The sequence below is a fragment of the Chlorocebus sabaeus genome, chromosome 18 (genome assembly GCF_047675955.1).
Source record: "Chlorocebus sabaeus isolate Y175 chromosome 18, mChlSab1.0.hap1, whole genome shotgun sequence".
NCBI classification, from domain to species: Eukaryota; Metazoa; Chordata; class Mammalia; order Primates; family Cercopithecidae; genus Chlorocebus; species Chlorocebus sabaeus.
Genome location: NC_132921.1, coordinates 6916122 through 6944049, shown reverse-complemented (window position 1 = coordinate 6944049; position 27928 = coordinate 6916122).

Sequence of the window (27928 nt, the reverse complement as noted above, 5' to 3'; positions counted from 1 at the left end):
ATAAAATGTGTGATGTATGTTAGTAATTAGAGGAACTGCTCAGTTCTCTTCTCAGGTTTAATAGCATCTCAAAGATCGTGAATAAGTTGGGGTACTTTTTAATATGCCTCTGAAATATGTATCCGTGTTCAACTTTGTATTACATAATTAAGAATGTCTTTGATCTGAAGGTCTTAGATTTATCCTAGCAAATTAAGTATTGAACAACTGATCTCTAGGTTTGCTTTATTCACAAAGCAAATAAGTGAAGGCAATCAGAGCCCAGTTTAGGATGCTGGTCAACATGGAGGGGTGCAGAAGCTTCAATCACATCCAACAGCACGATCTGTCATCCAAGAAGAAGGACTGCAGGGTGATCGGCACCATGAGAGTTATCTTACATCTGTTCAGTTTGTAAAAGGTAAACAATTTTGAAGATGTCAAGGATGGGAAGTGTATAACCACATACTCAAATAGGACCATAGTGCAGAAAAGGAGTATTCACAAAGATGTGTCTTTTGTTTCCCCCAGAAAAATACATAACACGCTTCAAAATTGAATCATGTGTCACACTGGAGAATAGAAAAATAATAAAATAAATGCATGCATCTGCAAAATTGTCAAAGATGTTCTCAATTCCATGAAATTAAATTATGTTGAATTTCATGTTCTCAATTTCATGATTGATTACCTTTAGTTTCTCGTGATCAGCAGTGCTCAAGGTCAGTGGGTCTCACTTGTACTGGATAACCTGTAACTTACTGGGAGGTTTGGGTCAACTTTCGATTCTTCAAATCTATTCAGGAATTTTATTCTTCTTATTTATTTTTTAACTTTTTAGATTCAGGGGCTACATGTGCAGGTTTGTTACCTGTGTATACTGCATGAAGCTGCGGTTTGGGATATGAAGGAACCAGTTACTCGGATACCAAGAATAGTACCCAACGGTTTTTTGTTTTGTTTCGAGACAGAGTTTTGCTCCGTTGCCCAGGCTGGAGTGCAATGGTGCGATCTCGGCTCACTGCAACCTCCACCTCCCAGGTTCAAGCAATTCTCCTGCCTCAGACTCCCAAGTAGCTAGTGTCACAGACATGCACCACCACACCCGGTTAATTCTTTTTTTTTTTTTTTTTTTTTGGCATTTTTAGTAGAGACAGGGTTTTGCCATGTTGATCAGGCTGAACTCCAACTCCTGACCTCAGGTGATCCACCTGCCTCAGCCTCCCAAAGTGCTGGGATTATAGGCATAAGCCACCGCGTCCAGCCAACAGTTTTTCAACTCTTCCCCCTTTCCCTCCCTCCAGCCTCTAGGAGTCCCCAGTGTCTACTGTTGACAAGAGCTACGTTAAAACCTTTCAGTTTGTATATTTTTATATGTGGATATCAAAATGTGTATGGCAAAGATAACTCTAACATGCTTGGTTTCAATGCATCCACTCTAATTCTATGAGTTGTACTAAAGCTCTAATTCACATAACTGTTTAAGACAGTAAGCACAGCAATGAGCTGTGTGAAGTGCATGAGACATGCCTGGCTCCATTGTCTTACAGAACTTGGCTGTGAATACTGAAAGAACATTGTGTATCATAATATTTTAGAAACAAAGACTGTTATACATATATTTGTTGTATTTTTATTTTTTAAGTGGGCCATGTATATGGCAGAGCAGGCAAATTTCTGTTTGATCTTTTGTTTTGTTTTGTTTTCCTAAGAGAGAGAGGGTCTTGGTCCATCACCCAGGCTGGAGTGCAGTGGCATAATCTTAGCTCACTGCAGCCTCACTCCTGGGCTCAAGCAATCCTCCCATCTCAGCCTCCACAGTAGCTGGGACTGGAGCTGTGAGCCGTCAGACCTGGATAATTTATTACTTCATGTAGAGACAGGCTCTTGTTGTGCATCCCAGGGTGGTTCTGAACCCCTGGCCTCAATCAATCCTTCTGCCTTGGCTTCCCAAATATTTGACCTTATATGTGGTTTTATTAAAAGAAATAGGATGTTTCCAGTAATAGAAGTGAGCCAAAGGAAGTAGTAACAATGTGTGAAGTGCTAAATGTTACATTGAATTACATTTTAAAATGTTAACACTGAAAGAAAACATCATTGTTACATCACCAACTTTTCATGTTCTTGACTTATCATAGTAAAACGGCACCTGTAATTAATTTATACTAAATGGCACCTGTATTTGAAATGCTAAATTTTATACTGAATTACATTTAAAAATGTTATTAACACTAAAAGAAAATATCATGATCACATCACCAGCCATTCATGTTATTCACGTATCATAGTAAAATGGCAGCTGTCATCTGTACTAATGTGAAACACTGGTGATATGTGCTGACTGTCAAGACCTATTGAATGAATGGACCTGAAGAACAGGTGAGTGTGGTGAGAACTCAGGCACGGCTCCTTTCACAAGGGCACTAGCTGCGGGGCGTCTGTTCCAGCAGACCCCTGATTCCTGAACACGGACACACAGATACTCTGCCCTGCCAGTCCAGCTGTGGGTCTGAGCCGCTGACAAAGCTCCAAGCTGAGTTCTGTAAACAGTTGTGACTCGGCCCTGATCCACTAGTCAGGCCTGCATTTATTCAGTAAGACTAATTAACAAAAGCTGTGAGTAAAGACCACTAGAGGGTAAAGATTAAAGGCCAGGTTCCCAGGCCAAAAGCAAACACCAAACTTCTGCCGAACCCCTGCGTAGGAGGCAGTAAAGTACCCAAGGTAGGACAAAGGTTAGTCTTAATCCCATATAAGTAAACAGTTCTTTGGTTATTATTGTAACTATCTTTAATATTTTTCCTACCAGCCAGATCGAATCCCAACAATGAATCAGTACAGTTACTCCTTCATACAAGATGGGCTAGACATTCTTCATCCAGGAAATGAAATAGGTTAGATCCTTGTTAGGTCAACTTCCAGTCACAGTTCTTAATCATTCCTCATGGGGCTAATCATTTTGTGCCTTTAGTGTAGAAGAGTACTGCTACCTTGTAGCTCAACATTGTACTGATTCCCAAAGTCGCATTTACAGAGAAGAGAACGCATCTCTCTTCACAGTTCATCTTACTTAAGGATGGTCTCCTATTCATAGATTCCAGAAAATATTTTAATTTTATTCCACAATTTTCCTGTAACTTCTTTTCTAGGGTAAGAGTGAGAATAGGAGTCTTGTTATTGAGGGGGAAAACATGAAGAAAGAGCTTAATTGTTGCAACAGCGGTACTTTCATCAAGGTAGCGAAATGTCGAAATGTCGTTCTGTTTACTGAGGGACCTAACAGTTCACCCAAGTGACACCGTGTTGTGTAGTCAGAAGAATCAGTGTTGCCCCAGGCAGAGTGTTTGTTCTTCTCTAGGAGACACAAGTCCAAACTTGGAGAGCTGCCAGCTCTTGATTTTTACTGGCTACAAAGATAAAGACAAAATAGTTATTCATTAAATAACATTTTTACAATTAAAGAAAAAAAGGTACTAGAAGTAAATATAATATTATTTGGTTTCATCTATTTGATTACCACAACCCATAGTGCTGAATGTAGGCATATTCCCTGATGTGACTATTAACATAAGACCCTCTAAATATTTGATGAGTTTGTATGTGCCTTATAGAGAATCTGATTTCCGGGTTATCACTGACAGTATGTTCTGCTTCTGAGACTGTTTCTGTTCCCTAAGAGGATACAGATTTTGAAGCATATACTTGCTATATCATAGCAACACTTGGATATTTCTGGTGAAGATAAGACAAGATATTAGGAACAATAAAATTATAAATCGATCCAATGATTTAGGATATACTTATATCAACGAAACCAATAAGAGGCAATGTCCAAAATAATGCAGATGTATCAAGAAAAAAAACTTTATTTATTTATAGCTGCAATATATTGTTGTATTGGTTTTATAAGGTTTTATCGAGCCATTGTTGTATTGGAACATATATGCTTTCTATAATCCTAGATATCTAATTTCTGATTTTTAAACTGATATAATTTTTGAAAATGTGAAAATACAGAATAATTTTAATTTTAATTAAAATCAGTGTAGTATAAGATATAAATAATTATTTTAAGCAAGTAATGAATTTCATTATCATTGTAATTTTTCAGTCTCTTACCTTAATTAATAATATTGCAATCTCATATATCAATAAAAATACAACTGAAACAAACAGATGTGACTGAAGTATAAATTGCTCATCTATGTCCAGAATCCAAACTTATGATATACTTCACTGTTGAAGATATACTATACAAGAGGCTCAAAGAACAGTGCCTCAAACTTTTATTCTATTACTATGTAGAGAAGGAGGCATGAAGAATAAACTTAAATTATTATTCATGCTTCAGGATATTCAAAGAAAATTTTATTTGTCCTACAGGGACCTTTGAGCCTGAATAAAATGAACAAAACCAGCAGTATTCTGAATGTTCAAAGCTTATTTCAGTCTGCAAATCTACTATGATTTCTGTAAAGTTATGTCTTGAAGAGATTTATGCTTGTCTTGTTACATATTCACTTAATTGTAAGTTCCAGAATCCCTGTGCATTAAAAAAATGCTACAAGGAGGGCTGGTTTCAGTAGATTTTTCTGCTGAAAAATTACAATATCTAGCATTAGACATTGAATTAAATTTAGCATTATTCTAGCTATTACACATAGAAGAAAGGACAGGCAACATTTGTTGTTGAAAGGAAAGCATGAAAGCATATATGTGCCTCCCCTTTTCTCTCTTTCCCTCCCTCTCTCTTCTGCTGTCTTGTATTTGCTTCTCTCCCTCTCCAACCCCCTTCTATATAAATACTCATACAACATCTGCGATATAAAAATCAGCTTTCAAGATTTCTTCTCTTTCTTATCAGAGGCTTTGTAGTTTGAATGGTATGAGAAAAGTAGCAATTTAAATCTTGCTTTTGTTGAAAGGTGTTTAATGAAATAATAACATCTTTTTTAGTTGATATGCACTGATAGAATTTTACCACAAACATGTATGAATTAGTTCAAATATCATGTTTTGAAAAATCTACTTTACCCTGATGAGAACAGAGAAACTTGATCAACAGAACACTGAGGGCACTAAATCAGAAAGAGGTGCAATTTTTTTATTCTTTTACTCTCTCAGAAAACACAAGCGAGCCAAATATTCTTTCATCGCTAAGGATATAATAAAAAGAACTCTTGTTGTTTTCTCTCAAAAGCTCACACTCTGATAGAAGGTAAAATGTGCATAATAAGAAGTGCATGTGCTCTAGCTCACTTGGATACAGGTTGATACTGAGCTTCTCATATGCATCAGCTACATTAAAGTGTAAGAACGGTCGGCTGCAGGCATGACTTCCTCAAGAAGGGGGGACTTGAGCTAATTTTTTTTTTTTTTTTTTAGTCTGAGTCTCGCTCTGTCACCCAGCATGGAGTGCAGCAGTGCGACTTTGGCTCACTGCAACCTCCACCTCTGGGTTCAAGCAATTCTCCTGCCTCAGCCTCTCAAGTATCTGGGATTACAAGTGCACACCCCCACACCCAGATAATTTTTGTATTTTTAATAGAGACGGGGTTTCACCACGTTGGCCAGCCTGGTCTGGAACTCCTGACCTCAAGTGATCCACCTGCCTTGGCCTCACAAAGTGAGCTAAGTATTAAAAGTTAATTTTGGTCAAAGAATGTGTATGGGGAAGATTACACTAAGAGAACAGATTGAGAGAGTGTAACATTGAGGGACTTCAATTTTTTTTGGATGGATGAACTATAAGGAACACAAGAAAAAATGAGAAGCCAGAGAGGTGGATTGTGACATACTCTCAGGTCAGATTAGGAAAAGTCTTATGTGAATGCTTTTATTTTGGGGGGAAGGAGATAGCAGGCTCCTGACAGATTTTAAAGAGTGGATTACACGATTCACATGCATTTGGAAGTTTAATTTTGGAGATAGTTGAGAAATTTACTGGAAGAAGGCTACGCTGAATGAGATGATATGCATTATAAAGCCATTCCCACTGTTAAGGTAAGAGAAATCAGCCTGAAATAAGGACAATGGGGTAAAAGAAGAAAAGACATGGTCAGAAAATCCTGAGGAAGTAAAACAAATTGATGTGGTTAGTTTTAGAGAATATAGAATTTGAGATTCTGGCAGAGCTGTCCAGTTAATGGAAAGAAGACAGTTTGTGAATTCAACACTAAAAGCATATTTTGGGTGGTAGCTGAAACACTGGTTGTAGGCGAGGTATCAATGCTGTTAAAGAGTATAGTGAAAGGAAAAGAAAACCATGCATAAATGTAGAATTTAATGCAAAACTCAAATAATAATGTTTCCCAAATTTTAGGTCCACATCAAAGTTCCTCAAGGGACAAAGCACATTTCCACAAATCACAGTGGCTTATTCTATCATATGGTTTGGCTGTGTCCCCAGCCAAAGCTCATCTTGAATTCTCATGTGTCGTGGGAGGGACCTGGTGGGAGGTAATTGAATCATGGGGGCAGGTATTTCCCATGCTGCTCTCATGACAGTGAATAAATTTCATGAGATTTGATGGCTTTATAAGTGAAAGTTCCCTTGCACAAACTCTCTCTTTGCTTGCCACCATCCACGTAAGATGTGATTTGTTCCTCCTTGCCTTCCATCATGATTGTGAGGCCTCCCCAGCCATGTGAAACTGTAAGTCCATTCAGCCTTTTCCTTTTGTAAGTTGCCCAGCCTCGGGTATGTCTTTATCAGCAGCGTGAAAATGGATTAATACGCTGTAGAAGTGAGTCTCCGCTGGGATCAATGGCTCACTGTAGAAATGAGTCTGCAATGGGACCTCTGACTCAATGTGGGCAGGACTCTCCACTGGGATCTCTGGTTCACTGTGGAAACGAATCTCCATTGGGATGTCTGGCTCACTGTAGAAATGAGTCTGCAATGGGACCTCTGACTCACTGTGGACAGGAGTCTCCACTGGGCTCTCTCTCTTGGGTTTTCATGTCCACGTTCACCAGGTGCTACTGCCTCTCATGATATCTCTGTGAAACTCCAATCTAGTCAATGATCTTGGTGTCAGTAATATCTACCAGTAATGAGTGTCATGGGATATATGTGAATGATGAAATATGAAACCACTGACTTTCCTACAGTTTGTAAAAGTGGATGCAGAGGTGCAGATGGAGATCAGAAAATGTTCAAGACTCCTAGCTTCTCTGTGGGCTTGTGACATCTACTTCCCACCTCAGCTAAGATCTGGAACCTCTCTGATGCTACCTTGAATTTTAGGCAGACTAATTGTCCTTTAAGAAATTTGTGTTTGAAATCTTAGAACTTATAAATAGGCCACCTGACATGGCCAAAGGGACTTTGCAGATGTAATGAAGTTAAGGACCTTGAGATGAGAAGGCTATCCTGGATTATACTTGGGGTGGGTGTGGGGGACAATGTCATCATAAAGTTTCTTAGAGGAGTAAGGGGAAGGCAGGAGATTAAAAGATGAGATGACATTCACAGAGGCGGGAATGATGTCATCACTTGGTTTGAAGCTGGGGGAAGGGACCAGAAGCCCAGGAATGTGGGCAGCCTCTAGAAGCTGAAAAAGGCAAGGAAATTAATTTTCCCTCAGAGCTTCCAGAAGGAACCATCTCTGTTGACATTTTAGCAACAATTTTAAGTTACTAGTTATTCTAAACAATTATTTGTATCTTGTCACTTTTGGTAAATCCTTTTGCATGTGTTTTGTAGACACCCAAATCTTAACAATTCCTCAACTCTTCTGTAAGTCTCTCTCAAATGACTTAATGATTATTAAAAATAGCAATTGTAGCTCTTTAGATAGTTTACACATTATTTCCATATAGATTTTATATTTAATGTTTCTTCATTTGAAATATTTTTTACTGGTTTGTGTGCAAGCTCATTGAGTGCAGAGATCAGGACCTATACATAATTTGCTTATTTTATACAATGCCTTGCATAGTGGTTGACATATGGTGGAGCATCAATATAAATTTCCTGATTAATTCAACATGTCAGTCTCATTTCATGTATTTTTAGATGTGCCATTTAGAATGGAGTTGCCCAAGTCTATTCTCTCATCCACGGTGTCTGGCCCTCTTTGCATCTAGCCTTCTGTTTCCCTCGGTTGTAAGTTAAATTGTGTTTTCCACAAATTTAAACATGAACATTCTTACTTTTAGTATTTCAGAATCTGATCTTACTTAAGTTGTTGAAGACATATTCATTAAGATAACTAGGTAAACCCATTATGATAGGTGTCCTTATAGAAGGGGGAAATTTGGACACAGACGCGCAGGAGAAGAACATCATGTGATCACGTGCAGGTGAAGGCAGGGATGAGGTGATGCACCTGCAGGTCAAGCTATGCCACAGATTCCCAGCAAACTAGAAGTGAGGAGAGAGGCCTGGAACAGCTTCTCCTTTACAAACTTCAGAAGGATCCAACTCTGTCAACACCCTGATCTGGAACTTCTATCTTCCAGAGCTATAAGACAATACATTTCTGTTGTGTATGGCCCCTGGTTTGTGATGGCATCCCAATAGACTGATATGACTCAATAATCTTTTCTCCGCAGTGGCTTCTCATATTGTTTATGTTAGTTTTCAGAATCTCTTAGACTCTTTTTCTTTTTGCAGGCTCTTAAGGGCTGCATTAAGGGGGCATAACCCTCAGATTGTTTTACTCTCATCTCAGTGGAAACTGCCTATTTATATTTTCGGCACGTACAACTTCTCAGAGATTAAATACACATTCGCTTGCTAGTTCTCAATGTTTTGCACAAAGCTCTTCTTAGGGTTGATTTCATTTATTATCAATGAAGTTTTCCTCTTATACCCTTCTGTTTTTGTTAATAATTTATACCAGTATTAGAAATACTTATATCCTCAATAATTAGATTTCCCTTAGTTTTTATCTAGTTATAATTTTAGTCAACAAAATCTATCTCTAGTGTCCAAATAAAGGAGTCCATGGTAATTTTATCCATTCCTTTCTCACCTTGCCCTTTGTTATAATATGTGATTGTTTAAGAGAATGGCTACATAAAGTCTACCAAAATCTATCTTTCCTAGATATTCCTATCTTAAAAAAGGAAACAGGCAAAAGCACATAATACAAATTGATGCAAACAGATTTGAGTGTGATAAAAATACCTTTTTGCCTAGGCAAATTAGAAGATATCAAAATAATTTGTGTTCATATTATTTTATATATGAAAATTTTTATGATTAGGTAAAATAAAAGAATCTCAAGAATTCCTCCCAGACTGTTAGTGGTAATTATTATGTTTAAATAATATTAATTTACTTTAATTGCAATTAAACACAGTTAAAATCAACTTAATTTTGTATTTCTTGTATACATTAAACAGTGAATTCTTACATTTATAATTATAGTTTTTATAATAGTTAAGCTTTATAGTTCATATTTTTAAGTCAGTATATGTTCTAAATAATTAATTATTTGTTTCCAATCATCATTTTTTATTGAATGTTTTGCATGTCTCATTCAAACCTTACCAGTCCTTCAAGGTCCATATTAAGCACCAACTTCTCCAAAAAATGACTTTAACTGATGTTAACAATAGTTGTAGTAGTAGTATCTCTGTAGATAGCTTATGAATTATTTGCTTACAAATTTTGTATTTGATGTTTCATTTATTAAAGTATTTGTTTTTGGAGTTCAAGCTCGTTAAATACAGAGATCAGGATAGATACATATATAAAATTTGTACATATAGTGCCTAATATAGAAGCATTGCATATACCTTGCATAATGACAGGCATATGGTGGAACATAAATATGAATTTTTAAATTATCATATCAACCTTATTATACATACATACTTTTTTTTTTTTTTTTTTGAGACAGAGTTTTGCTCTTGTCGCCCAGGCTGGAGTGCAATGGCGTGATCTCGGCCCACTGCAACCTCTGCATCCCAGGTTCGAGCGATTCTCCTGCCTCAGCCTCCCAAGTAGCTGGGACTACAGCCACCCATCACCACGCCCAGCTAATTTTTGTATTTTTAGTAGAGATGGGGTTTCACTATGTTGGCCAGGCTGGTCTCGAACTCCTGGCCTCAGGTGATCTGCCTGAAATGCCTGTAATCCTGTTGTTGTTACACAATATTTTATGTTTGTAATTTTTATCTGAATCTCTGCAACTGAATGTGAAATCTGAAAAGGAATTTTAATTTTGCTTTTGGAATTTATATTTCAAAAAATAGAACAACTATTCAAAATCAACTCAATTTCATGAAGTAGCACCATTACAAAGTATGCACATATATTAAAAAGTATGCATATACCACTAAAAAGTATACATATATTAAAATGTATGTGTATATATTTTTAATTCAGATTTCATATTCAGTTGCATGTAAAATTTACATACATAAAATATTGTGTAACAGCATCAAGATTACAGGCATTTAAAAAATAATTTTCAGATATTTACATTTCTTAAAATATGAGTACAAAAAAATAATTACTGAGTAGCGTTTTGCACCCAATCTGACATCTGTTTGTCAGTCAAGAAATGTTTATTGAATATACACAATAGAGACAAGAATGTTATAAATCATTTTAGAATTTTCAATCATAATTTTTTTGGCATATATGTTTTTCCATGAGAAGAAATGACATGTCTCTTTTGTCATTAGATAGCCGTGGTACATGAGACTGGGGTATGATTTTATTGAGATAGGAATGTTTTATTATTTTTCTTTTTGTTGAGAACATCATTTTTCTTTCCTGCCTTGAAATGACATCTCAGGGTATGATTGACAGGATGATAGAAGTAGTTAAGTGGTGACATTTTTAGTTTGAATTTGAAAGAGTAATTCTCTAAGCTCAAGATAATTGTGTAGAACTGTTTTTATACAAATGCTAGTAATTTTATGGCTATGTCAGTACAGTATATAAGACAAAATTGAGTTGAATATGAAAAGTATCATTAGCATCGCATGAGTCACACATATCATCAAAATGCCACTTAAAAATAAATGGAAAGGTATGCAGAGTGACAGATTGGCACAGACCAATCAGCAGCACATTGCAGAAACAGAGAAAAGGCAGTCTTGCAAAAAAGTTATTATTCCTGAGAAGAACAGTTTTTACTTCAAAATGGCTAGAATAGACCTTGATTGTCTTAATTGTATTATTAGCAAGATTGATGATAGAAGAGTTACAGCATTGTCAAAATGTCTGTAGGCAAAATAGTAAAGCGTTTTTATTATCAACATAACACAAAACAGAACCAGTCAAAAACAGAGGCCTGAAACAACAGGCTGCTGTATCTTGGCTTCTTTTATTGGTAAGAGAAGAAACAGCAATGATTTATGCACAATTTTAACTGAACTCAGCAAATGTTTGACCACAGGTTTTATAAAATAAGGTAAGTGCATACGCAATAAAGTTAGGGTGCATGTGACCACTCCAAGGAGACAGAGGCGGAGATAGCAAATAGAAATGCTCAGATTTGAGCTCTAGAGAATTAGTTTCAGTGTTTGAGCTGTTTCCCAAAGAGTTGATTTGACTCCTGGCCAGACACTCAATGATATGTGCCATTGAGTAAATTATTTAACAGTTCTGTCTTTTGGCTTTTGAATATTTGAAAAAGTAAAAATAATTAAAAATTTTTAATAGTAATTTAATTTTAACCATTCTGTATCACCTTAGAAGATACAGCAAACTTCAGAAATAGAAAGTTAGCTTACACATAAAGAGTAAATGTTTTCTTAATATAAATCATGTTGCCTGTAGAATTCTTAGAATCAACCATGTGTGATAATAAGGCTGACAGAGACTAAATGAAGCATTGATATGGAACTGGTATTTGGGAATCCAATTTTGTATTAGTCTGTTTTCATGCTACTGATAAAGACATACCTGAGACTGGGCAATTTACAAAAGAAAGAGGTTTAATTGGACTTACAGTTCCACGTGGCTGGGGAAGCCTAACAATCATGGTGGAAGGCAAGGGAGAGCTAGTCACATCTTACATGGATGGCAGCAGGCACAGAGAGAGTGAGCTTGTGCGAGGGAACTCCTCTTTTAAAAGCCATCAGATCTCCCGAGACTTATTCACTATCACGTGAACAGCACAAGAAGGACTTGGCCCTAAGATTCAATTACCTCCCACTGGGTGCCTCCCACAACATGTGGGAATTCAAGATGAGATTTGGGTGGGGACACAACCAAGCCACATCAAACTTAGATTTGAGTCATGGCATCTCCAAATTCTCCTTTCATAAGTCACCCAGAGCCATGCTTTAAATTACAGAATTCTTGGCTTCTTCTGATGTAAAATGGGAATGCAATAATGAGTATTTCATAGAGCATTTGAGGAAAAAATGTAGATAATTTATTAATGTTTTCAGCACAGCACATGACATGGTAAATGCTCAGTGATTATTAGCTATTTCTATCATGATCTCTTAATTAGGCACATTAATTAGAATTTTATGCTAGATAACTGCTTCCCAGAGAATCTTCTGTGATGATGAAAATGCAGTGGCCAATATGTAGCCAATGAACACATGTGCATATTGAGATTGAGATGTGGCCTGTGCATCTAATGAACTGGTTTTTATTTAATTAATTTAAATTTAAACAGCTTTGTCAGGCTAGTGGCTACGTTATCAGACACCGCACTTCTGGATGCTTTTCTTATTCTACACTCTCTAAGTGGTCCCACCTACATTTACTGCCTGCATGATCACCTGTATCCAAGTATCCCCCAAGTCTCCATCTCGCCACAACATAGCATCTAGTATTTATGGGACATGTTTTGGGTGCCAGCCATCATTCTACGTGCATGGCACACAATATCTTATTCCAACCCTCTGCATCTCTGTGACATAAGTACAATTATTCTAGTTATCTCGCAGATGAGAAAAAACAAGAACCAGGAGATTTGTGTTTAAGAGAAGTTAAGATAAGCTTCATGGCTGCTGTGATGATCCTGGCACAGAAAAGGTTTGCCTGAGGACGTGGCTGCTTCCCACAAAGCAGGACTGGAGTGCACTCAGATTCCAGTTCACCTCCCAATTCTGATTTCCATTCTGCCATACTGTAGATTGGAGGCCCACTGTATCAGCAAAAATGCCAAAAAAAAAAAATTCAGATTTACTGAGGAAATGGGGTGGATGTGGGAAGAAAGATGCCAAAGAAGGAAGTCAGGTTTGTTCAGGTGAGTCCTGGTGAAAGAAATTATATGGGATCAATTCTGAATTTGTTGAAGGAAAAGTCTCTCCCTTTGATTCCGTGTGTGTTTGTGCGTATGTATAGGCATATATATAAATAAAATGACCTTTAATAATATATACCTATACATACGTTGTGTGCATGAATGCATACATACATGTATACACACACATATACCCACACTATGCAGAAATAATTTAAAATAACTATAAAATGGAATATTTCAATATGAACTTTAATGAATCAAATTATACATCAACCTTTTATAAATTGTCTGGAGTGTGAGTCTATAGATCTTTAAAAACTCCTTCTGAGTCTCTCTGACTGTGTGGTATGTCAGTCAGTAATTTGACTTTCATTTGCATAGCTTGAAGAACATGTTTGGAAAAAAAAAAAGATGAGACACCAGAGAGAAAAGGCAACAGAATGTTGGTGTTTCCTTTGTTCCTCTTTAGAAAATCAAATATTCTTGAAGCTATTAGAAAGAACACAAAAAGGTCATTTCCCAGCCAATATGACAGCAGTGTATTTAATCTCAAAAACATTCAGAGAATATCACTTTTTTAAAGATCCTATGCATCTTATTCTAACCCTAGAGCACTGTTGTGCTCACTGGTAAGAGATTAAAGGCAATTTTTAAAATCAGACAATTTTTCCAGTTGACTTGAGATAGGATTATAGTTATCTGAAATACACAAAGAAGCAACTTAATGTGCTTGATTTATCAACAGGAAAACACTGGTTTTCTTTTTGGTTGAACATTTGACTTATTTTAATATTGTTTCCAAATGTCTTCAGATCTCTTAATTAATGATTTAATTTAGAGATATTCCATGGTTAATATCAACAAACATCAAGGTAGAAATTTGGTAACTCTGCCTATAACTACCTCTACGGAAAGAGAAAATATTAATATTCGGGAGAAGAAAACATACTTTGCCACTACAGAATAATTAGGGTTTACTGTTGTTTATACAATTTTGCAAACTCATTTACAATGCCTACATGCTTTAGAAAATATTGCCATATTTTACATTTTCACAAACATTTTAGCCAAAATAAGCAGTAACCTTTACTGTCTCTGAATAAGTTGTGGCTCTAATTTCTAGATGGCTACACCTAATCAACTTCACCTCACAGCCTGGATTAAATGTTGATCCCCAGGGAGCATGACTCATGCACAAAGCTAACAGCCTCTGGAATCGGGGTTTCCTGAGTCACCAACTGGAGTTCATTATTTGGGAGCGCTCCCAATAAAACTCAGAAGATATGTTGTTTTCATACATTAAAATTTTAAAGATGCATAGAATTAGATTGTCCTCCTGCCTCATCCTTCTCCCTTCTCCAATGTTGCTAATTTTACATTCCCCCTTGTTTAAAGTAAGCTCACTAAGGTAATGCGTAACATTTCTTTCAGAAAGTCTTCTTCTTCACCACATAAACCAATTTCAGGAAGCCGACTCTCCATGTGCATTCAAACCAGCCCAGTCTCCATCACTGCCCTTACCACAGGATGATAAAAATCTTCTTGTGTATCTTCATCTCACACTAAGGCTTGAAGATTTTTAATGGCAGAAGCTGAATGTCACTCATCTTCCAATGACCTACAGCTAAAAGCTAACTTGACACTTAGTACCTAGTTAATTAAATACTGCTTGGAAAAAAAAAATGAATAAGGTGAAAGAATGTGGGAAAGAATGCCTGAATAAATGTAAATTTGGCTGGCATAAAGACTAATGTAACTTCAGCTTTGTGAGGGAAAATTGAAACCGAAATATTGCACAATATTTCTTCTACCAAGAGTTTTAGTTCCTTCTGACAGTCAGAGATAGTTAAGAAAACTAAGTGCATTTGTGCTTTCAACTTTGCATTTGGGAAATCTGTATTACGCCATTAAAAAATTTTTTTTATTCCTCTAGCTCTTCTCCTTTGCTCCATCAAAGATGACAATCGCCGGTGCTTCTCAAATCACGGGCCATCAATTAACTTCTTACTGCTTAATAAAATGTCTATGTTGTGGGCACAAGTGTAATGTTTGAGCATCAGAAAATGAACCACAGGTACTGGAAGTGGGAATCTGAGGACCAAGAGTAAGAAAATAATAAGGAGGTGGCTGATTGAAGAATGACAGCAAAAGGGAATAGAAGATCAGAGAAGGAATACTGCTTCCTGCCTGAAGAGCAGTAAAAATGAAGCAAACACCTCTCCTTGTACTTTCCCTCTTTAGTTTGCTCATGATATGTGAGATGCAGATAAAGAGAGTCTGAGAATTCTCTGACTTTAACATCTTACTTTTATGTGCCCTCCAGTCCAAAAATCATGCTCTTGTCGAATGAGCTCAATTTTAACAAAATATATTAATATATGGGCTCACGTCATACCATGGAATACATTTCTGTTAAATTAAAGAGTTACATATAAAATAATAATATTTTTAAAGATGCAAATTAAGACCTTTTTTTTCTGAAGATGAGAAATGATCTTCTAAGCATAAATCAATGCAAGAAGTCCTAAATAGATTTGACCACTTTGAACTTTTTAATGTCAAAAATAATTATCAAAAATTTAAAAAGAAACAAGTTGGAAAAACAATTTATACAAGTATGACAGACACATTTCTATAAATAGAGGTCATAAATCAATAAGAAAAGGAATTTTATCACCTGCCTGTTAGTTTCTCCAGCCTAAACCCCAGGAGTCACCCTTGATTTTTCCTCTTTATCAGGTTGCCACAGCCAGTGAATACAGAGGCTCTTTTTAACTTCGTCTTTCCAGATTCACCATAGCAGATGCTGTGCTAGATCATCCAGGATGTAGGTGCTCAACTCAGGCACTTGGCTGCCAGTGTCTCACAGCCAGATCCCTCTCAGGAAAGAGCCAGAGGGAGCTCCCCCAACCAAGGTTACCCTTGCTTCCAGGGTTACTCAGCCTCTAGTGACTGACTTCCCTCCATCATTCAGATGCAAGTCCAGCAGTTGCCATCCACATTACAGAATGTGATATTCTTTTTGGCTAGTGCCCTGGACTCATTGTATACACAGAGAGGCCTCACCACGCTATTGAAAATGTGCACCTCCCAATCACTCTATCAAAAGCGGTGTGCTTTGTAACCACTCTGGTACATAACCCTTCTGAAAGCATCTCACGGTCTTATTCTGTACTTGCTGACTTTATCTACTAGACTGGAATTTCTCTTATGCAAAAACTATGCCTACTTTTCTTCTTACTGCATCCATAGCCCCTCTGTGGCTGCAATGAGGTGACTGCTTGAACCTACCTTCAAGAACATACTTGTAGACTAGAAATTTGCTTGTTTTAGTTGATCTTGTTGCACACGCAAAAATAGGCAACTATGTGGGATGATAGAGATGTTAATTCTCTTGACTATAGAGAGGCATACCTGTTCCATTGTGTGTCACTGTATTGTGCTATATAGATATGACATTTTGTTATGACTTGAAGGTTTCTGATAACCCTGCATTGAGCAAGTTTATTGGCATCATTTTTCTAATGGCATGTGCTCACTTTGTGTCCCTACCACATTTTGCTAATTCTTGCACTATTTCAAACTTTTTCATTATTATTACATCCATCATGGTGATCTCTAATCAGTGATCTTTGATGTACTCTTATAATTGTTTTAGGGAACCACACACTGCAATCATGCAAAATAACTAGCTTAATTAATATGTGTGTGCATTCTGACAGCTCCACCATCCAACTATTTTCCCATCTCTCTCCCTCTCCTGTGCCTTCCTATTCCCGGAGAAGCAGCAATAATAAAACATGCCAATTAATAAGTTTACAATGACTTCTAAATGTTCAAGTTAATAAAAGAAAAACTTCAGCCGAATTGAATTTCAAGGAGTTTAATTGAGCAATGAACAATTCGCGAATCAGGCAGCCTCCAGGATCACAGTCACAGAGACTCCAGTGCAGCCATGTGGTGGAAGAGAATTTATAGACAAAAAAAAAAAGAAAAATGATGTACAAAAATGGGCAGTGAGGTACAGAAATAGCTGGATTGCTTACAGGTTGGTGTTTGCCTTACTTGAGCACAGTTCGAACATGTAGCAGTCTGTGAGTGGTTGAAGTGTGGCCACAGGGATTGGCCAAGACTCAGTTATTGTTACAAGTGCATATTCCTAAATTAGGTTTCATTCTTGTCTACCTATTAAGCTAGATTACAGTTCATCCGCAAGGACTCAAATATAGAATTACAGAGTCCTTCTCAAGCCATATTTAGTTTGCTTTAACAAAGTAAAAGGAAAAGTCCCAGATCTCTCACTTTAAATCAAAAGCTAGAAATGATGAAGTTTGGTGAGAACAGTGTGTTGAAAGCTGAGATAGGTTGAAAGGTAGGCATCTTGCACCATTGGCTTCTTTTGAATTAGCCAAGTTGTGAATGCAAAAAAAAAAAAAAAAAACTTAAAGGAAATTTTTTAGCGCTGCTCCAATGAACACATAAGTAATAAGAAAGTAAAATAGCCTTATTGTTGTTAGGAAAAAGTTTTAGTGGTTGGATATAAGATTAAACCATCCACAATATTCCCTTAAGCCAAAGGCTAATCTGGACAAAGTCCTAGCTAAATCTCTTTAATCCTACAAAGGATGAGAGAGGTGAGGGAGCTAAAGAAACAAAACAAAATAAAACAAACAAACAAAAACACACATTTGATACTAGCAAGGTTTGGCTATGAAGTTGAAGGAAAGAAGCCATGTCCATAAGGCAAAAGTGCAAGGTGAAGCAGGAAGTGCAGAGGAAGAAGCTTTAGCAAGTTCTCCAGAAGATTTAGGTAAGATCATTGATGAAGGTGCCCCACTAAACAACAGATTTTCAATGTAGACAAAATAGCCTTATATTGGAAGAAGATGCTATCTAGGACTTTCATAGCTAGAGAGAAGTCAGTGCCTGCCTTCAAAGCTTCAAAGTATGTGATGACACTACTATTAGGGACTAAAGAAGATGGTGACCTTACATTGAAGCCAATGCTCATTCTCCATTCTGAAAATTTTAGAGTTCTTAAGAGTAATATTAAATCAACTCTGTCTTTGTGCTTCTAAATGGAACGACAAAGCTTGGATGACAGCACATTTGTTTACAGCATTGTTTACTGAATATTTTAAGGCCATTGTTGAGACCTACTGCTGAAAAATAAATTCCCTTTCAAAATATTATTGTGTATTGACAATGAACCTCATCACCCAAGAGCTCTGATGGAGACGTACAAGGAGATTAATGTTATTATTATGTCTGCTAACACAACGTCCATTCTGAAGCCCACCCCTCCACCCCCGTCTCTCAGGATGTTTGAGACCATAGCTTGAAATTCATTTAAACAGTGTCCTTAATTTTAAACTTCTCTTCAAAATAACATTATGTAGCCAAATTTTCTCTGTAGATAAGTCTGAAGAAAATGCCATCGAAGAGCTTCCCGTGTTTGATAAATCTTCATTTAATTATCACCAACTTTGGAGACATGGAGGACTTAATGCATCTTCCCGAGAATCTTAGCAGATTTAGAAGTTAAAAAAAAAAAATCTGATTTTAAAATAAGAAGGCTTTAATTCATACTAAAAATAGATATATTTTGTAATAATTGTAAGACTGCCTGAGACTCATGTTACTCAGGTTGAAAATAAGGCTGAAAAAAAGAATATTCATCTCAGAGAAATGTTGCAAGCTCAAATGAGACAACTTGATAGAATGGAATGTGTCATGAAAAGTGAGTAAATGATCATATAGATGAGAGTCTTCACTCAATTTAAAAGAGCTAGTTTTCAACCAATAAGCGCAATTTTCAAGTTCCTTGCTTTCTTAGTTTTCAATAGTTCATACACAAGTCAATCAGTGACCGTATTATATAACATGATGGATGCCCTACAAAATATCCATAGAGTGACGGTATTTTTCTGTCCTTAATTTTTTTCAAGTACAACATAGTTACTTCTGCAGTTTGAAAAGAAAACAAAATAAAGAAACAAAATCTCTTGATGATGAACTGAATAGAATAAAATATTTAACTTGTACAATTCTAAAATGTTTTCAGTATGAGAAACTTGCCAACTGTAAAAAAAAATTCAATCTTCATTGTAGGTTTTATAAAGACTTTCAACACAAGTCAGTTCTGGGGCCATAATTATAATGTAATTAATTTGTTTATTTATGGTAGAAATCACATTTATTATAAATGTGTGTGCTCTCTCCACATTAATATACATAATAGAGAACTTCAAAACATTAAGGTAATTTACATAATCATTGTCTGATATATGAAAACCTAAACATAAATATGGGCCTTTTATTTTTAATGATTAGAAAGTTCAATATTGAATTTAAATTTACTTTTATAAAATATCATTTATCATGAATGATTATTATTTAATTTAGGTGAATTATATATCAAGCATGGAAAACAAGATAATAGCCTTCACGAGAGAAAATGTATCTATTTTGAGGTACTTTCCACTTGTGCATTTTAGTGTGAATGTGTTTGAGCATATGTGTGTGTGTGTGTGTGTGTGTGTCTGTGTGTGGGAGTGTGGAAGTGTGAGTGTGTTTGTGTGTGTATGTGTGTGTATATATATATCTAAACAAACATTTATTTTAACTTTGAAAAGGGTCCTCCAGGTGTAGAAGTGACTTATCATTACTGATTCTGACTGCACAAATGTACAGTTTACAATACCAGATAAGGATCATGACACGTAAAACATTACCATGAAGTAATATCATATGAAACATAATCAAAATGAAAAATTTCTGTACTTAAAAATTATTAGGTTTTATGTTAGTGATATTGTTTTTTATAATCAATTGAACATTACAAACATAAATGTGTTTGTTACTTGAAAATCAAATATACTTTGTGTTCAGTATTGCTTAGAAGAGAGGTGCCTATTTTGTAAGGAAGCAGTAGGTCCCCTGTCTGTTACTATTTCAAAAGGCATTTATAGAAAATGACTGTAATCATAAGATAATATTGTGAGATATTATGATACTCTCTAAAATTATATATTTTGTGTTCTTTGTCAAGATATTTGTCTGATGTCCTCAATAACATTCCCATTAAATCAGTTTTAAATATCAATTTTTAATATTACAGATAAAAATTTAGAACCTGTATTTTAAATTATGTTACAACTTAAAAATCACAAATTCTAAGGTACTTTCTTAAAAGAAATGCTACTTTGTCATAAGAAATTCCCTTTGTTACTTAAACTAAAAACCTCAAATAATGTTAGCTTATGTGGTAAATGTTATTAATTTGTATAATACATATCTTATTTAATTTTCTTGGTTTACCTGAGAAGTTACAAGGCAAAGTATAAAAGATAAAATCAGCAACTTACTAACATTATAGTCATCATTAAATAATATTTCAGAATGATGAATTATTAAAAAAAATGTTAAGTTCAAGAAATAAGCCTACCCATAACACCTAAATAGTTTATGAACAGGTTTTGCCAAATGTTCAAAGAACAGATTATTCAATCTGTTTTTTCATGCAAACAATGGAAAAATACCAAAATGATTTTCTCAGACCAAAATAACCATGGTATTCTGCCAGAAAATGATAGCAAAAGAAAGAAAATACAATTCAACATCAGTAAAAAGCATAGATGTACCATTCTCCAAAAATTTTACCAAATTGCATCGAAAATATACTAACATAAAAACCACAACACAATCAACCAGGATTTACCTCTGTAATCAAGAATAGTTCAAATTAGATAACATAATAATGTAATTTTCTACATTAATAAGTTAGAAAATACTATGCAAAGACAAAACAAATAAAACATTCAATATATTCATAATGTAACTATGTAAATAATAGACAAATATACCTAAATATGATTTTTAAGAAAATATAAAAATAAATTTTAACATTGAATTGAAGAATAAAAGTTTATAAAAATTAAATAAATAACACAAGATATTATAACCACATATTAAACATACATAAGGAAATCTATGTGAATTAAATATTAATTCAATTATTGTTGTGTAGGAGTAAATAGCAATATGAAAGGAAACAGACTAGAAACAGAGTCTCAAATATATTGGATTTTGGTTTACGTTTCTAAAACTTTAGATTGCATTTGGTTGCATGCAGCAGAAAACAACACCAATTCGAATAAATTGTGGTTAATAGAATTTCAGCATTGAAAACAGTGGTGGAGTGGTGCTGCTAGAGACACAAACCTTTTCACCCTTCTCTCCCACCCTCCTTTCATATGGAGCTTTGTCACATGGATTCAAGATAGTTCTTCCTCAAAACTCATTCATATTCTAACCAGGAAGACCATGACGGAACCAAAGCCAAATGAGGGATGCTAATTGGATCCATAGATAAAATTTTTGAGGAAACCCCACTGAAATTCATTGGCAAGAACTGGATCACATGTCCACAGCAAGCTGCAAAGGAATCTGGGTAACTGAATGTCCACACTTTCTGACAAATATAGAAAATTAAGAAAAGCCAGAAGGAAGTCGTGGTTGGCTTTTGTGTAGACAACTCATACTAACGTGGTGATTTGCACTCAAACCAATGGGGGATTAATAAAACTAATGGTACTTGTATACTTGTTTATTAATATATAAATTTATAAATTTAGAGTCACTTAGCACCACATTAATATTCCAGATGGATTTAAAAGATCACAAGCCAAAAAAATTCAAGGGAAAATATCAACATATTTATATAAATTTAAATTAAACAGAGCTTCTAAGAAGAAACGCAAATCCAAAAACCACAAAGAAAAAGATGAATACAGTTTATTGCTTCAAATTTAAAATTGCTGTACAACATATATTATTTAGAAAGTTAAAAGTCAAATCAATTAGGAGAAATTATTTAAATATTAATATTGTTAAAGCAAACTGAATATGGCCTGAGAAGGACTCTGTACTTCTGTATTTGAGTCTTTGTGGATGAACCATAACCCAGCTTAATAGGTAGACGAGACTGAAAACCTAACAAGGAATATGCACCTATAACAATTGCTGAGTCTTGGCCAGTCCTAGGAGCCATCCTTCAACCACTCATACGCCACTGAGCTTTCAAACTGTGTTCAAATAAAGCAAATGCCAAGCTGTAACCAATCCAGTTGTTTCTGTACCTCACTTCTGATTTCTGTACCTCGCTTTACTTTTTTTGTCTATAAATTTATTCTGGCTACATGGCACCCCTGGAGTTTCTCTGAATCTGTGTGATTCTGGGAGCAGCCTGAAACGCAAATCATTCATTGCTCAATTAAACCCCTTTAAAATTAATTCAGCTGAAGTTTTGCTTTTAACAAAATCAAATAATTCATATGGAGAATATGTTTAAATCCTATATATCTTTATAAAAAACAATGCAGTAAAAGAAATAGACAAGAGACATGAATAATTGACTCACCAACACAAGGCTGAAAAACCTAAGAAAAGATGCTCAATCTCAGTAATAATCACTAAGCTGCAAAGTAAATAATGAAACACAAAGTTTCTCAACCACCAGATTAAAAAATATGAAATTTGATGATGTGACTGTGTTGTGAAGATGTGATAAATGCAAAGGAAGTTTTTAAATGTTACAGATCTTTTAGTGAAAGTTTTTTTTCTAACTTTTTAAAAATGTAATTTCCCCCCTACAATATTACTCACACATCACCCACAGATCCAAAAATTGCAAATCTGCATTTATCTGGAATAAAAGTACACAGATATAAAAGATTTTTGTAATGATGTTGATGTGCATTGCATGACTTTTTGAAGCGGAAAGATAGTGAGTTACCTAATTCTTTACCAGGAATGAGGTAGATACATACAAAGTAAATGAGATTCTACACTCAGAAATAGGAAAGATATTTTTAATATGTTGTTTGTTAAGTTACAAAAAGCAAGAAATAATACAATATCATTTACATTTAAAGCCAAAACATAGGCTACCTTAGATAAATAGATGAATATACATATGTATACATGTGTATGCATATATGGTTGAAAGTTTGGAAGGTTGTAATTCAACATGGTAGTGGTGGCTGGTTCCAGGAAAGAGACTGAAATTGGAAGTTTGGAGATCATCTTGATCACTGAATTTTTTTCGATGAAAATATAGCCACTCCATTGCATAAAAAAGTATAGTTAGAAAGAATGTAAAAGAAGTTGACACGAACCAAAATAATTTTTAAGACCGCATTTTTCTCTGGTACTTTAACAGTGACAAAGTGAAAGGTGAATGCTGATTTACAAGGTACATCCTCACATTTTGAGACAGCCACCACCGCAGAGCTCTGGAATTAAAGTCCTGACACGTGAACAGAAAGGCAAACATCCTGAAGATATTAAACAAGGATCACTTTGTTGTTAAAATCAAACCACATCAGATACTAAAATGGCAAAGATATTTCTACTAGTATGTAAAAAACCGAGACTTTTTTCACATTATAAATGCTCATATGCTGTGAGAATCAAACAAAAACAAAGGCCAACAACTTGGATCAAGAACCTGCAGAATTAAGGCTGTTATAGAAATGAGGGCACAGTATCAAATCTGTTGTAGCATATGTTTTACTGAACCAACACAGAGGCACCGAAATCACAGCATTGACAAAGAGCAACTTCAGTTGGTTTATCCTAATGCATCTAGGAGGAAAAAAAAAATCATGTGCTAAGTTTTCCTAGAATCGTTAAAAGAATGAATTTGTTAAAATCCTGTTAAACTCCACCAGAAATTTTGAATACAGGAATAGTAAGGAAAATGCGTAACTGCCAGAAATGAATAAAATTTAAATATTTTAGCGTACATGTTAACAAAGCAAAAATTTGTAACAGTTCCTCAATTACTTTAAGTTGATAATAGATTAATTTGTCAAATTAAGACACAACAGATAAAATGAGGGCATATATTCAAGTAAATAAAACTACTTGGAATGACAGAACAGGTTATAAAATTATGGAAAATTTGAAGAGAAGTGATTTCAACAAATGTTTAAAAAGTGTATGCTTTAAGGCAAGATTTAACTGGGCCCCAGATCCCTTCAGAGCGATGTCATTTCATTTGAGTTGAGATCATTTAACTCTTGTTTGGCATTTGATTACGTTTTGTTGACTGATTGGAGTCTAAATGTTGACTCTTTCTCCCACCTTGTTAGCTGTAATCTACTCAAATAAGTTATTTAGAGAAGAAACCCTCAAAGGTTGTAAGCATGGGAAAAGCTGTATCACAATACAATGTTCCACAAGAATTTCCAAATACCCCTGGTGGCTCTGAAGTACAGGTGGACTGGGGATTCCACAATGAGACTGAGCAACTTGACTGTAGCCGACGCCCCTGCTAGACCAATCACTCTCAAAGTTAACTTCCATCCTCATACCTTTCACTTTCGCCTTTACTAGAAGCATTCTATGTATGACATTTGAACATGAGACACAAAAAGACATATTCCATATTTTATGTAATCTGCTCTGTCATTCTCAAGAGAAGGTTTCTTTTCCAACATATTTTGGCCAAACATCTTGAAACTGCAATTGCAAGCTTAACTCCTCTAGGGAGTAGATGGGAGATTCAGAATGCCCTCCAATCATGACAATATTATAGATCTCTCATAATTTCATATAAGATAAGTGTTTACTTCATGGAAGTTTTAAATCTGTGGACAGCTTATTCACCAGTAGCTTCTCAAAGAATCATCAAACAACAGCTCTATGATGTACAGCCTAGAGAGTGACTAAACATTTACAGAGCTAAATATTTGCTCTTTTGGAACTAGAACTTCTTCCCAACCTGGACATTGATATAATTTCCCTCAATAGACCTCAGCATCATATCCTTAAGAGATCATTCGACAGGGCTCTAGTGGTAGAACGGAAGGCCAAAGTGTCCATCTCAATGTTAATTCACACTAAGTTCATAGAGACTCTGTTTTTCCTTCATTCGTCTTTCCAGAACTTTTCAGTTGCCGAGCTCAAAATAAGAGAAATATGCTAGGAAAAATACAGCCACTCTTTTCGAAGAATATGCTAAGAAGCCAACAATAGTTGGAGAATAAACTAACCATTTTCCTTCCTTCCTTCCTTCCTTCCTTCCTTCCTTCCTTCCTTCCTTCCTTCCTTCTTTCCTTCCTTCCTTTCCTTCCTTCCTTCCTTCTTCCCTCCCTCCCTTCCTTCTTTTTTCTTTCTTCCTTCTCTTTCTTCTCTTTTTCTCTTCTTTCTTTTTTTCTCTTTCTCAAATGTCATTTTTTGTACCATTTATTTATTTATTTGGTCATTGTACACCAAAGCGATCCATAATTTCATAATTTCAGGCTGCCTAGACTTCCTTATTTTCTTCCCTTCCCTTCCTTTTCCTTGATTTCCTTTCCTTTTCCTTTTCTTTCATGTAAAGTATGTTGTAGGAGTAATGTATAAACAGCCCGCGGCACTCACCGAGAATAACAAGAATTATGAAGTCCCAATTTGTTGCTCTTCTCAAATGTCATTTTTAATGAAACTCGCAAACAGTTAAGTGGCCTGTTGATGCACAGGATAATGATAATATTCAGTACTTTCCTTGCATAACTTATTTCAAACTATTTGTACAGAATGCATACTAAGAAAAGTTGATGGCATAAGTAGCTTATATAAGCTGTAATTTTGTCAATATATTTTTATAATATGACAGTTACAGTGAGGACACATCAATTTATTAGGAAGAACAATGAATGCTTAGTCAAAGTTACTTTTTGAAAAATCAGTGAGCATATAACTAAACAGCATTTTCTTTGTCTCAGAGTAATGTGCAATGGAGGCAATAATGAAAGTGCCATTTGTTGATACAAAAATAAATTTACTATTTTTCTTAAATGGAGTTTGGCAGGAATTAAATCAAAGATGTACAACAGGGCTACACCATACTTGAAATAAATAGTTATGATAAAATACTTATTAATCAATCTCGTGGTCACAAGGATTATGAGAATTGAAGAGAATACACCCATGAAATATGAGCATTGTCAACACAGCCTATTTCTTGACTAATTAGCAAATTACTTCTAAGTGGAATTTCAGCACTTTCAAATGAGCTTCTTATCGCTAATTTATCTTGGCCTTCCTATATAATTTATCAAACTTTTAAAAATAAAAAACCATTAAAATGTTAATCCATAATAGATTGAAATAATTTAGTGTTGGTTTTTCTTGTTTTATGCTTTACATAGTGTTGAAAGCAAAGATATTCTGTACATTGCAAATCGTTTATTTTACATGTGGTGAGATCATGAGTAATATGCAGTATTGAAATCCCTCTCATACGGAAGCATGGGACTCAGACTGATGGAGAGAATGGTCATGCAGAACCTACTCTGTTACAGGTACTGTGTAAAGCACTTTGGCAAATATACTCATGATATGAGTATCTGGCATTTCAACTTATTGCATGTGTCAAGCTTATGTTATTGGATATATCTGGGGAGCTACAAAAAAGAATTTTGTTTCTTTTCAAGTCTCATTAAATATCCAAATCACATGTCATCATAAGCTACTAAGTGATTATAAATTGGTAATGAATGCAGTGTTAGTTATCTGATGACCAGTAAACTTACAGCACAGAGAGGTAGTCAAACACATAATACCTCTTCCAAAAAAAAAAAACAAAAAACAAAAAACAGTACATTACATTTCATTTTCCCTGTTTGTTGTTAACTCTCCATGTCCAAGGCTACATTAACAAAATTCATGGCAGGAATTACTTTATCTATATATAGAGACAGGAAAAAAGACAGAAACAAAGCCTTCTGAGGCCAAGCATTTCTTTATTCAAATCAAATCAAGCTGATTACAACTCTGTAAGCCCCTCTTGAAGTTTTATACAAAGCAACTGGGTATTGCCTACATGCATTGTTCTGAGTCATTAAGACTTCACATGGGATTTTAAAAATATAACTCCATGTGAGTTAGCTAAACAGTTTGGGCAAGGAGCAAAAGCTTACTGTTTCATTTTTTTTTTTTTTTTCTTATCAGAACAATACTTGGTATTAATACAGTGGTACATCTTGGGGCATGCTGGATTATGGGAAAATGGCAAAACATCTACAAATGTGTTATGGAACTAATTCATTTACATGCAGCAGAAATGCCAAATACAATTTATGTAAAACCTGAAGGTTATTTATTGACTGTCACCACTGGAAAGATGAAAATGTTGTCAAGCATAGCTTGATCCAGGACTCAGACAGCCTCAGAATCCATGTCATCAGTTTGTTTCCTTGTGTGTGGCTCATCTGAGGACTTAAATGTCCTTTGCCATCTTGGGCTCTCCCCACAGGGTGCCTCTTCAGAGCCTCACAGGGGCCTTACTTGGCCAAGACCAGTGTCTTAGTCTATATCTGTTGCAGTAACAGAATACCTTAGACTTGGTAATGTATAAAGAACAGAAATTTATTTCCTACAGTTCTGGAGGCTCAGAAGTCCAAAATCCAGGCCCCAGATCCGGTGTCTGGTGAGGGCTTTCTTGCTGCATCCTCACATGGAGGTGGAAGGGAAAAGGGCAAAGTCGCTAGGGTACTTCTTTCAACCTCTTTTATAAGGCACTAACCCATTCATGAGGGTGGAGCCTTCTGACTTAATCTCTTCCAAAATGCCTCGCCTTGTGACACCATCACCTTGGGGTTTAAGTTCCAACCCAGGAATTTAGGAGGTACACATACATTCAAATCATAACAACCACTCTAGAACCAATTGTGGTGGCAGTGAAAATGAGATAATCTGATTGTTTTATATTAGAATAATCC